At 41.7% G+C, this 14,113-nt stretch overlaps 1 long non-coding RNA gene across 1 annotated transcript in view; it reads left to right on the forward strand.

Annotated features, from left to right (window-relative positions):
- The first annotated feature begins 6,235 nt into the window (after positions 1 to 6,235).
- Positions 6,236 to 14,113, forward strand: part of LOC129711622 (uncharacterized) — a 68,385-nt gene continuing 60,507 nt past the window's right edge. The window contains exon 1 of the long non-coding RNA XR_008725876.1: positions 6,236 to 6,374. This is a non-coding gene — a long non-coding RNA (uncharacterized LOC129711622). The remainder of the gene's footprint in view (positions 6,375 to 14,113) is intronic.

Below are 14,113 nucleotides of genomic sequence, written 5' to 3' on the forward strand. Positions count from 1 at the left end.
AGCCACACCAGCTAGGTATTTGGAATCAAGCTCAAGGTGAAATTAGTCCATGGTGGAACGATAATAACCAAGAAGGACTACAACAATGTCAGGATAATGTATCACCTTCAAGATCCCTTCATCTTAAGGTGGATGTACATCACTGTTCTTCTTCTTGCAAATAAAACATAAACCAAAGGAATAGTTGGATCTCAAGCCAGGTGTTGAGCAGCCAGGTTGTTGTCTCTGCGTCAATGTCTGCCAGGCCCTGAGCTCCATTTGGTGGGTGGTAGAGCAGGCACCAGAGATGACATGGTTGGCTATCTGTTGTTCTGCTCCGCATTCACAGGCTGGGCTCTGGCAGAGTCCCCTTCTGCACATGCTGGGATTGAAACGGCCAACTCCAGTACGAAGACTGTTGAGCTTCACCCATGCTCCTCTGCGGAGGTCAGACCCTGGACAGCTGCTGGATCATCCTCATAGAACATTTGTGTTCCAGACTGTCGACTCCTCGTTAGGAAGGCCACATGAGATCAGTTAGTTAATGAAAAAAAGATGGCAGAATATCAAATATTGTGTAATTCAATATTCAGGCCGTTCTTTCCTCTCCTCTTAGTAAAAGAGGTTAAATCATTGTTGTTTCCAAGCCAACAGAACATTTTCAGTGTAGTTGTCTTAAAAAAGAATGAAGAAAAATCTGAAAGTAACAAATAGTAATACTTAAACACTACTTAATGTCAGATTGATGGATGTGTTCAATTGCAGTGATACACATTTGTCCTAAAATAGGGCATCTTTAAAATCTGCGGGTTTATTCTCTCTTGTTTTACCACTGAACTTCCATTTAAAATATGTGTATTAAAGGGTAGGATCATATTTCACAATGCCTTAATTGCAGCTTGTAGAAAAGTTAGAGAACGAGAGAAGTTTTAAGCAACATCTATATTTAGTAATACAATTTTGGTGAGCTGGAAGGTATTGCTGATCTGAAACAGTAAACAGGTTAAACTTTCAGCCACTAAGCAATTGTCCATGACAAGGTTCTATTTATTGTTGAATATTAGAGTCATAGTCATGCAGTGGGGAAACAGTTCCTTTGGCCCAACTTGCCCACACCGACCAACATGTCCCATCTACACTCATCCCACCTGCTCGTTCCATACACTCACCATCCTTTGTGTGAAAAGTACTCCTGTACTCTAAGGAATAGAGTCCCAGCCTGCTCAACTTCTCCCTATAGCTCAGGCCCTCGAGTCCAAGCAACATCTTCGTAAATCTTCTGTACCTTTTCCAATTTTACAACATCTTTCCTATAGTATGGTGCCCAGAACTGAACATTATACTCTATTTGCGGCCACACCATTTATTCTCCAATTTGTGTTTTTTTACCGTGATGTTCAATTCCTATTTATAGATGAGGTTTTTAATCACCCATTTTCTGCTCTTCTAATGTATCTCTTTGGGGGTCAATTGTCCTCCTTCACTCTACCTCTGTGGTCATCCCTCACTTCTGATCCATGATGTGAACATCTAAGAGTTGGAGGATTGCAACAAAGTTTAATCCAATCCTTGCCCATTACCAAGACAGGCACAAATAATATAATCTGATTCCTATCAAGGCAGTAAATTATCTGTGACTTTCTAACTAAAGCTACCAAGTATGTCTGGACTTCCTGGCACTTGAGAGCAAACATCTTTGCAGCCTCTGGGAATCAGATCTGGGATAATTCCTACTTTCAGCATCGTACAGAGATGCATCGCAGAATAAGGTCCTTCATCCATTGAGCCCATGTTGGAAATACACCACGCAATTTTACGCTAACCCTATGCTAACCCATTATTCTACCCCTTTCCCATAAACTCCTCCTCAGATTTGATCCCTCATATATACTGAGACAGTATGTAATGTAATATCTACCTTTTGTGAAAAATGATCTTAGCAGGATCGACTGGGTCTATATTCACTGGAATTTAGAAGGATGAGAGGGAATCTTATATAAACATATAACATTCTTAAGGGATTGGACAGGCTGGATGCATGAATAATGTTCCCAATGTTGGGGGATTCCAGAACCAGAGGTCACAGTTTAAGAATAAGGGGTAGGCCATTTAGGTGTGAGATGAGGAAAAACATTTATACCCAGAGAGTTGTGAATCTGTGGAATTCTCTGCCACAGAAGATAGTGGAGGCCAATTCACTGGATATATTCAAGAGACTTAGATATAGCTCTTAGGGCTAACGGAATCAAGGGATATGGGGAGAACGCAGGAACGGGGTACTGATTTTGGATGATCAGTCATGATCATATTGAATGGCAGAGCTGGCACGAAGGGCTGAATGGCCTAGTCCTGCACCTATTTTCTATGTTTTTATTATACAAAATAGAATGTTCAGTCATTAGATTCAGTTGGATTTCTACTTACTGGTATTTGGATTTGTCAGCTTTCCCCTAAGGTATTGTCTTCCCCTCGGCTCCCTTCACCTCCCCATATGTACGAATTGGAGATTCTGAACGGTTGCAATGTATTAAAATAGGACTTCCTGAATAATTTTGGACATTCATAATTAAATTTCATTATACCTCTTACAGAAAAATGTATGGTACTGATTAATGCAATACTTAGTTCATTAGAAACTTCTAATGAGATGTCAAATAAAGATTGAATTATTTACCTCTGCACAAGTATTTCTTTTGGTCATTGGCACTGATATCAGCATGTACAGTCCCTCCATTCTGTGTAAAGTTAGTTTAGTTTAAAGATACAGAGCGGAAACAGGCCCTTCGGCCCACCGAATCCGAACCGGCCAGCGATCCCCGCACATTAACACTATCCTACACACACTAGGGACAATTTACAATTGTGTGGGAGAAAAATGAAGATCTCGGAGATAACTCACGCAGTCACAGGGAGAACGTACAAACTCCGTACAAGCAGCACCTGTAGTCGGGATCAAACCCGGGCCTCCAGCAATGCAAGCGCTGTAAAGCAGAAACTCTACCGCTGTGCCACCATGCCGGCCTGGTGTACAAAGTTAACTCTGACCACTGAAGCCAGTAAGTCAGAGTTGTCAGGTAAAATAATTCATTAATCAGTTAATTTCCCGGTATAATTTCTCCATTGTGCTCCATGTTGTTATTGACTACCTGGGTCAAGGTACTGAGTTAGAGGATGGCAAAGGCTCGTTCCCTCTAAGAAGATGTGAACCATCTTCATGCTTTCATGGAAAGTTCACACTCTGCAGCTTTATAGCTGAATGATGGACAATCCCACTCTGTTACCATTAAGGGAGTCCCAGGGCTATATACAATGCCGCAGTTTAAAAAAGGTCAACCACAGGCATCTCAAAGAAACCAGGATCATACAATAAATATAGTTATCAGAATGGAGCTAATCTAGAGAACAGCCAACCTTTTGGATTATGAGCAACAGCTGCAGATTGAACCATAACTTTGCTCTCAATCCCCTCAAAATATTTCATAAAATAAAAATATGAAAACATCTGAACTTGCCTTAATGTCGAGCAACAAATCAAATGAATTTGGGTTCTTAAGTTCGTACAATTTAAAAGTTAGTAGAAACCAATTTTAATCATTGATTTAGTTTTAAAGATACAGCACAGAAACAGGCCCTTCGGGTGTTCGCGCACATTAACACCCACTAGGGATAATTTTTGTGGAAGGAAACCGAGGATGTGGGAGGAAACCGAAGATATCGAAGAAAGCTCACGCAGGTCATAGAGAGAACGTACAAACTCCGTACAGTCAGCACCCGTAATTGGGATCGAACCCGGGTCTCCCTTTAAGGCAGCAACTCTACCGCTGTGCCACCGTGATTGTTTACATGTTATCAGCAGACAGATGGTATATTTCTTTCAAAAACAGCTCCTATAATTAATGTGCTTATGCCTACTGTTAAATTGATATTATTCACTGGTAAATTTGCACCTTGTGCCTCAGAGGCGTTTTGTACCATGTAAAATTTCATGTTAATGCTTGCCTTATTAATGCTCTGTTCCCCATGTGGAAATAGTGCGGAAATTAACACTGTTCCCGGAATGTCAAAATATGCCAGAGCAAATTCAACTGCAAAGGCTTTATATCTCCTCCTTTAGATCCTCTGGACATCCCAATACATTTCACAGCCAATTAAACCCTGTTGTAATGTAAGGAACATGTCACAAAATGTGCACGAAGCACACAGCAGGTTTCAGCAAAAAAAAGAGCAAAGCTGAGAATTAAAATCCACACCTGGTACCCACAGCATATTCTTCCCTTCTTCAAGATAGAAACTACAACCTGTGATCCTGGGAGGCAGAGTGAAGCCAAGAGGCTTCTCCACTCTGGGGATTTTGCCTGCAAAGCTTGCCAGGTTAAATCTGCTATAAAAGGACACAAAGTGCTGGAGTCACTCACTGGATCCTGCAGCATCTCTGGAGAACATAAATAGGTGCTGTTTTGGGTCGGGACACTTCTGAACTACTCCAGAGATGTTGCCTGACCCACTGAGTTTAGTTCTTATTATGTATCTGAGTGTTAAAATGTTTTAGTTTGTTTCTCAACGTAAAAATAACGGGTGTTTTTTTAAACTGATACATATTCCTAAAACAGGGGTGGCTTTGAGAGCCTAGGGTTGGGCTCTCTGCCGCTGTCAAAGCCGTCCTGTAGTGCATCTCTGCGGTTGCAGGGTCCAGCCCTTGGGAAGAGCTGGGCCAGGGTTCCCACAAGATGCACCTGCACCTCACTTGCACAAAACAGCGTGGCTCAGGAGAAGGTGGTGAGTGATTTACGAGCTACAGAGCATCTGCACCAGCAACTTCCCATTGTTGCAATGCTTTCGGCTAATGTTTAATTGCCGGCAGGGGTCAGCAGACCAGCAGATATTCACCAAAGGATTTTTGATATCCACGTTGTTCCCAACGAGCCTCCCTGCTCCCTAAAGATCCTATAGCATTGCTGTTCCCTGCAATCCTCTACAGAAGGGTCTCGACCCGAAACGCCACCCATTCCTTCTCTCCAGAGATCCTGCCTGTCCCGCTGAGTTACTCCAGCTTTCTGTGTCTATCTTCATTTTAAACCAGCATCTGTAGTTCCTTCCTACTCATTGCAGCCTGCGATTGAACCTGAGACGCGAGTAGCCAGAGGAACTTAGCTTCGCACCAGAAAGTGGATTGGATGACAGAGAAATCAAACTGAAATAAATAGCTGGGAGTGACTGAAACATAGGGGGAGATTTTTAAACAGTGCAGAATTAACACTGATTAAAACAAACCTAACATTTCTCAGTTTGAGGATTAATTGTCAAACCTGTCCATAAACATTAATGACAAGGAGCAATGTTACAAAAACCAATATGAAAACCCAGTGCATAAACAGGGAGGAAACCAACATCAAGAAGATTTTTAATGTAGTGTTAGTCTGATACATTCAGCAGGATTTCGGAATCTTCATTTTTTATCTAAAGCATTTACCATTCCATATATATTTGCATTTGAAATCAGTGGTTAACTAGTTCTGATTATTTTCAAGCAACCTGTATTTCCTATACGTAGGTACTACACCAAGGCAACTTTCTTTATCATTCTAGCATTCCTGTCACGTACAGTAGATATCAAAGAGAGTTCCAATCCTCCTGACGCTGGAATCTCAACCACTACTATAAACAAACAAGAAAAATGATTTGAATCGCGTGGCATATTCGCAATTTCAGGTCATTACCAAATGTTTCACAGCAAATTAAATATTTATCCAAATTTAGGAAGTGGAAGAGCACATTTGTGCATCGCAAGCTCCAGGGAACACCTATATAAAGCAAATCCCCAGAACATTGTGATAGATGTTGGGCAGAAAGCTGTGAAGAACAACGATGCACTTAATTAAGTCATGCTCCACGACCTCTTATTATTACTTGAGGGAGAAGACTGTTTAACATCCCAATACCTCTGGCAGTGTAGGCCTGCCTCAGTAATGTGCATTTAAGTGCTGGTCTAGTTATGTGCTCATGCTGGGATCAAAGCGGGTGAGTAAAAAAGGAAAGCAGCTTCTTTCATCCTTAAATCATGAGCATGGTAAGTAAGGTTTGTTAATGTTGCAGAATTTCAGAGGCCGAGTACTGAATGAACAAAGAAGGGTCTAGTGGCGCATCAAGTAGAACTGCTGCCTCACCTGCCCGTAGGCTCGCCGGACGGCATAACCGGGAGCAAAGATTATAGAGGGAGCTGGGGATGTCGGATGTGAGGAGCGTGAGCCGGTCGGCAGGTGAACCGGGTTAATTCCTCCAGCGCGTTCAAGGGACACAAAATGGCCGGCGAGGAGAGGGACGTCGGTTGGCGGGAACTGCCCCAGCAAGTCGAGCGCGCGGGCCGACCCGACTTTGAATAATGGCGCCAAAATGTGGTATGGATTCTATGTAATATATACAAAAAGAATTTCACTGTGCAGTTGCATATGTGACAAATAAAAATAATGAACAATTGAACCTGGAGACCAGGAATCTGGTATTGTATTGCCAACACATGAGTACCCAGTTATCGGAAAATCAGTGTTGGACCAATATTTGCGAAGTTCTTCAGAAACTATTTTTTCTACAATAATATTGTTTAATCTAAATAAATTAAAACTTAATAATAAGTGTTAGTTGGTGCCAAAAGATGCAAATTCATTTTTTTTTAAATGCAGTTTTTTACTAAATTTGCAGATGATTTTCAAGGTAAGAGATTCATAGAGTCATACAGCATGGAAACGGGCCCATTGCTAAGCACACCAGTGGTAACCATCATGTATCCTGCTACATTCATCATTTACTATTCATTTTTATACTTGGCTTTGTAAATATTTGATTAGTGTTCCAATGTAAATAATTTGGTGTACATATAGTGGCTGGTGTACATATGGTGTACATATAGCTGCTAAATTTGTATAAGATAATTACAAGCAGTTGAATAAGGGGTGGGAATTAATAAGCTTTGGCTTCTTCCTGCTCCTTTTCGGACACATATGATTTCATTTATTTATAGATATTGTTTATGACACTTTATAAATATTTTTGTTTTGTTTTTTGTATGCTGTTTCACATTTGCTTTTTATTATTTTATTCTGTCCGAAATAAATAACTAATAAATAAATACTTTCCACTTTGCCATCAACTTCTCCCAAATCCTACCTCTCACCCATACACATTACAATGGACTATTAGCCTACTGTTTTGTACAAGTAACTGCCAATGCTAATACCTTGCTGGTATTAATTCAGAGGGTTTGCGTGTTTTTCCTGTGACAGGGTTTGCTCTGGTTCCTCAAAGACTCAATGGGTCAGGCAGCCTCTCTGGAGAACATGGAGTCTGAAGAAGGGACCTGACTTGAAACATTGCCTATCCATGTTCTGCAGAGATGCTGTCTGACCCGTTGAGTTACTCCAGCACTCAGTGTTTTTAACATACTATTCTGCATGACTTTGAGGAACCAGAGCAAACCCAAACAGTCACAGGAAAAATGTGTTGGAAAGAACTGCAGATGCTGGTTTAAATCGAAGGTAGACACAAAATGCTGGGGTAATTCAGCAGGACAGGCAGCATCTCTGGAGAAGGAATGGGTGACGTTTTGGGTCAAGACCATTCTTCGTCATCCAATTCCTTCTCTCCAGAGATGCTGCCTGTCCCGCTGAGTCACAGGAAGGACATGCGAACTCCACACAGACAGTACTGTAGCTCAGGATTGCACACTGGTCACTGGCACCATGAAGCAGCAACTCTATTAGTTGTGCCACTGTGATTGTAGCATCAGTTTAACTTTGGTGGTTGAAAGAAATACTGAACCATGTATTGCAAACAGCTGGAAGGAGCTTGGCCCAAATTGTGGTGTGATTTTTATGCCGTTGTTAGTTCAGGTTGGGAAACTGCTGCCATTTTCGATAAACGTTTTGTTTTTATGAATTTGCACAAAGATCAATAGAAGACTCTGTAGTTGAAGAAAATCCTAATTGCATTCTCTGAAACGACAAATCCACCATTATCTAGAACAGAGGTACTTTGATTAGAACAATGTTCTAAATGATTGGTGCTATTTGTCGTTTAAAATCTCATTCTACCTTTTATTGCTTTTGATTTCGGAAGAAAAAAGCAAATGAAGAAAGAACTGGTTTTATGTTTTTCCCCTTTCATCTCTTCGGCTTGTCCTCGGAAAACAAGAAGTAGCAGGAGATGGTCTTTGTGCTTGCTTTAATAGCCAGTAAAGGCATGGCTAATCCCATGTCTCAACACCTATATCTGTTGATATCCTTTGACCTTTGGTCCCTTCCTATCTCTACTGTGAATACACTCAATAACTGAGCATCCACAGATTGTTGTAATAATAATTCCAAAGACTGTACATAAGTCTTCTCAGTCTCCTTAATCAAACCCGTTAACTTGTGAATATGGCTTCCTGCCCTGGGTTCTTCCAGCTGAAGAAATAGCCTCTCATCAACTGCACTCTCAATCCCAATATTGTGCATCTCTATGAGATCACTCTTCACTCTTTGAAACTTCAGTGAGCAAAGGCCAATCTTACTCGATCTTTCTTCATAGGACTATCATAGGCTGTTTAGCACACAACAAAATCTTTTCACTGTACCTCAGTACACATACAGGTAAAAATGAACTAAATAAACTAAACTAAACTATCCTCTAATCCTTAAACACAACCCAATCAGAACCCTTTTCCCAGTATGGTAAAATCAAATACTAGAGGGCATAGCTTTAATGTGACAGAGGCAAAGCTTGAAGGAGATGTGCTGGGCATGTTTTGTACTCAGAAGGTGCTGAGCAAAGATCCTAGAGGGACAAGATAGACCACTCCTTCGAAATTCAATGGGCTGACGTGTAGTACGCAACGGAACGTCACGGCCGCCATTTGTTACAGCGACACTCGACTTCCGGTATTCCACCCGCCGTGATTCAAAGCAAAGATTATAGAGCTCCGCTATAATCTTTGATCCAAAGCAAAGATTCTCAAGTATCTTGTAGCGGGAACAGACCCCTCCTATGTGTAGTTTCCCTTGCATTGTATTGCTTTAACACACACTGCAAAAAATTAAATTTAACGTATATATATTTAATATATTTATATGAATGTGTGTCTGTGTGTGAGAGGCAAGTTAGAGATAATAGTTTATTCTCATGTATCAGAAGCTACTTTGATTTAAATAATCGCTATTAATTTATTTGTCTTGTAAGATGATATACATAAACCATAAAGGCAATTATATATATAATTATATAGTAATAATATATATATGCATATATATATTTACACACACATACACATACACACACATTTACACATACATACATACATATACACATACATATCCACACATACAAATACACACATACATATGGATACATTTATATGCATACATACACACATATAAACATATATATACATACATATATACACACATATACATGCATATATATACACATACATATATATTTATACATATGATTAACATGTAGAGGAACCAACGAGAGAGCAGGCTATTTTAGACTGGGTATTGAGTAATGAGGAAGGGTTAGTTAGCAATCTTGTTGTACTGCCCCCTTGGGCAAGAGTGACCATAATATGGTTGAGTTCTTCATTAGGCAGGCAGTGACTAGTGGGGTACCGCAAGGCTCAGTGCTGGGACCCCAGCTATTTACAATATATATTAATGATCTGGATGAGGGAATTGAAGGCAATATCTCCAAGTTTGCGGATGACACTAAGCTGGGGGACAGTGTTAGCTGTGAGGAGGATGCTAGGAGACTGCAAGGTGACTTGGATAGGCTGGGTGAGTGGGCAAATGTTTGGCAGATGCAGTATAATGTGGATAAATGTGAGGTTATCCATTTTGGTGGGAAAAACAGGAAAGCAGACTATTATCTAAATGGCGGCCGACTAGGAAAAGGGGAGATGCAGCGAGACCTGGGTGTCATGGTACACCAGTCATTGAAAGTAGGCATGCAGGTGCAGCAGGCAGTGAAGAAAGCGAATGGTATGTTAGCTTTCATAGCGAAAGGATTTGAGTATAGGAGCAGGGAGTTTCTACTGCAGTTGTACAGGGTCTTGGTGAGACCACACCTGGAGTATTGCGTACAGTTTTGGTCTCCAAATCTGAGGAAGGACATTATTGCCATAGAGGGAGTGCAGAGAAGGTTCACCAGACTGATTCCTGGGATGTCAGGACTGTCTTATGAAGAAAGACTGGATACACTTGGTTTATACTCTCTAGAATTTAGGAGATTGAGAGGGGATCTTATAGAAACTTACAAAATTCTTAAGGGGTTGGACAGACTAGATGCAGGAAGATTGCTCCCGATGTTGGGGAAGTCCAGGACAAGGGGTCACAGCTTAAGGATAAGGGGGAAATCCTTTAAAACCGAGATGAGGAGAACTTTTTTCACACAGAGAGTGGTGAATCTCTGGAACTCTCTGCCGCAGAGGGTAGTCGAGGCCAGTTCATTGGCTATATTTAAGAGGGAGTTAGATGTGGCCCTTGTGGCTAAGGGGATCAGAGGGTATAGAGAGAAGGCAGGTACGGGATACTGAGTTGGATGATCAGCCATGATCATATTGAATGGCGGTGCAGGCTCGAAGGACCGAATGGCCTACTCCTGCACCTAATTTCTATGTTTCTATTATTTTCCAACGATCAATAGATTTACGATCAGTTCCTGTGGATTGGAGGATAGCTAATGCTATCCCACTTTTCAAGAAAGGAGCGAGAGAGAAAATGGGGAATTACAGACCAGTTAGCCTGACTTTGGTGGTGTGAAAGATGCTGGAGTCAATTATTAAAGATGTAATAATGGGGCATTTGGATAGCAGTAAAAGCATTAGTCCAAGTCAACATGGATTTATGATTTTACAATGCATTTAAGCCTCTCCCATTTTTATGAGATGAATTCCTGGAATATGCAGGAAGTTTATTGTAACCTAGTGCTACTTGCCTGAACAATGGATGATATATCACTTAAATGCAATTGTTTTCAGTTGTGTGGAGAGACCTGTATATTGAAAATGTGTTTTGCCTCTAATATGTCAATTTACCTTAAATGTAGAAGAGCTTATTAAAATCTTCTTACAAAGACAATTAAGTATTTTCTATCTATCCTCTTTTGGACCCAAGGCATAGCAGAGCTGCCAACTCTCACGAAGAGGTAAGGGAGGGAGAGATGGAAGGGAGAGAGAGAGAGAAGGGGAGGAGAAATCGAAGAGAGGGGGAGAGAGAGAGAGAGAGAGAGAAATAGAGAGAGAAAAGAGAGGGGAGCGAGAGATCGAGAGGAGGGGAGAGAGATCGAGAGAAGAGAGGGAGAAGGGGGGAGAAGGAGAAGGGGGAGAGGGAGAAGGGGAAAGGGGGGGACAGGGAAAGGGGGAAAGGGGGACAAGGGGGAGAGGGACAAGGGGGAGAGGGACAAGGGGGAGAGGGACAAGGGGGAGAGGGAGAGTGGAACGAGAGCACATTATAACGCGCAGCCGTCCCATACCGACCAAAGATTATAGAGCAGAGCTCCACTAGTATCTTTGATTGCGGCCATCGCCGCCGCTGCTGCCGAACTCCCCGCCCCTCCATTGCACCCAAAGATGGTAGAGCAGAGTTATATAATATTTGATTGCACCCTTCTTCACGGCGGGCTTGTGATCTTTGCTTGTGATGTATTGTATGAATGTGAGTGTTGTTTGCTATGTCCCTATGTTCGAGGAATATAATGGGTAACAGCCGCCCATTCCCGGACTCGAAAAATCTCCTGGTCACTGGACCTAATGTGTCCGCGGGCCATATTGTGCAGACTAATCCCTTACAAAACAAAACCAAAAACGTACAGAAGTGTCCAAATTGTCTTTATTATTGTGGTGAGTAAAGAACTATTAAAAATAAGTCTAATAACTTTCTAATGTACCGACTAATGTTTCCCAATGGCCGTTGATGGGAGAACAGAAAATACCATTTTCACGACAGAATATCGACTGAAAATAATAAAAATATTTTCTCACCTTTCTTTTTTATTGGGGAACCTAAAGAATGACAGGTTGGGTCGTTTAGATTTACGATTAGAATACTTGATAGCAGAGCAGTGAGATGAAATTTAGACCAGGACGCCATGACAGTGTGGGGGAAGCCCATAAAATGCTTAACAAAATGGCGTCGACGGTCACACACGTCATACTACGCGTTTTTCGAGGAGTGGTCTATCTTGTCCCTCTAGGATCTTTGGTGCTGAGTGGCTCGAATGCGCTCTTGGGGTTGGTGGTTGAGGCATTGTAACATTTTAGAGGCCACCGTGGTTCAGCGGTAGAGTTGCTGCCTTACACCGCTTGCAGCGCCGGAGACCGGGGTTCGATCCCGACTACGCGTCTGTCTGTATGTAATATGTACGTTCTCCCCATGGACAGTGGGCTTTCTCTGAGATCTTCGGTTTCCTCCCACACTCCAAAGACGTACAGGTTTGTAGGTTAATTAGCTTGGGTTTGAATATACGTGTAAATTGGTATACGTGTAAATTGTCCCTAGTGTGCGTAGACTTGTGACAATGGGCGGGGATCGCTGGTCGGTGCAGACTCGGTGGGTCCAAGGGCCTGTTTTCATGCTGTATCTAAACTAAATCTCTTGACCAAATTAATTGCTTTCCGAATTGTCATCTCCATCAGTCCAAAGAAGGGTTCTAACCCGAAATGTTGTCAGTTAATTTCCTTCCACAGATACTGCCCGACATGCTGAGTTCTTCCCATAGTTTATTTTTGCTCAAAATTCCTGCATGCGTAGTCTCAGGTATCTGCCGTCTGTACTTGTCTGTTTCGTTCTAACTTATAAGGCAGCACACCGAGATTCTTCTGAAGATCAACATTTACTGTTGTGTTATTTAATCACTTAAGAAAAAAAATATTTTGACATTATTCTTACGATTCAAATTACCTGACTTTCTCCCATCACATTTACTAGCCGAGCCTGGGTAAAATCCCTTTACAGACTTCGCATTCATTTTGGTTATTCTTTGCCTAACCCTTCATCCACCCCTCCTTTCCAACTCTTCCACCTCCCAGTTCCCCCACATTCCCACACACTTTGTAACATATGCTATTCTGTTCCTTCTACATTATAAACTGTGACAGCTGTGGCCCAATAATGATTCAACTCTGAACAGCCCATCAATCTACATATAATCTGTTACTCCTCCTCCCTGCTTTCTGTCTTTTAAACAATCCTCATGCTAATGTGTTATCCGCCTCCACCATTCCCTAACCTTGTAATCCCTTATTCTATGCAGTTATTTTGTGATACTTTCTAAATCATCAAATGTACTACATTCCTTGCATTCTAACAGCTTCGTTCCTGGGCGTGCATATCTCTGTAGATCTGGCCTGGGCCCAGCACATTGATGCAATCACAAAGAAAATACATCAATGCCTCTATTGCCCCCAGAAGAATGTGCAAATTTGGTATGTTGAGGAATACGTTATTTCAGCTTCTGTAGGTCTGCGGTAGAGAACGCACTGACAGGTTGCATCATGGCCTGGTTCGGCAACTCAAACACCCAGGATTTAAGGAGATTACAGAGAGTGGTAGACACTGCCCGGTTCATCGCTGGTGTTGACCTCGCCACCATCGAAAAGGCACCAAATATCATCGAAGACCCACGCCACCCTGGTCCTCCTCTCATTTCACTTCTACCATCGGGTGGAAGGTACAGGAGCCTGTAGCTGTTCAAGAATAGCTTCTTTCCAACAACCATCTACACTCTACAACACTGCCCTCAGCAACTATGAACTTCTATGGACTGCCTTTGGCTGCACTAAGGATGTTGGTTGTTTTGCACGAGTATCATGATTATCACTTTATTGAATATTTAAAAATTGTTGGAAATTGTCTGTGTGTTTGCGGGCCTGTTAAACTGCAAGTAAAAATTTAATTGTTCGGTTGATGGTACATATAACAATAAAACACTCTTGACTCCATCGAGTCGTGACTGTCTTGAACCTTGACTATAGAGTATAATAGAAAAGTATTCCAATTGTCAAACACAATTTACCCTTCATGGAACAATGTTAGCTCTGTCTAATTATTTAATGATGTTCTAGGAATTCTGACATCTTGACGATGACAGAGGTCAGGCTGACTTG

This window comes from Leucoraja erinacea, chromosome 30, assembly GCF_028641065.1.
Source record: "Leucoraja erinacea ecotype New England chromosome 30, Leri_hhj_1, whole genome shotgun sequence".
Lineage (NCBI taxonomy): Eukaryota > Metazoa > Chordata > Chondrichthyes > Rajiformes > Rajidae > Leucoraja > Leucoraja erinaceus.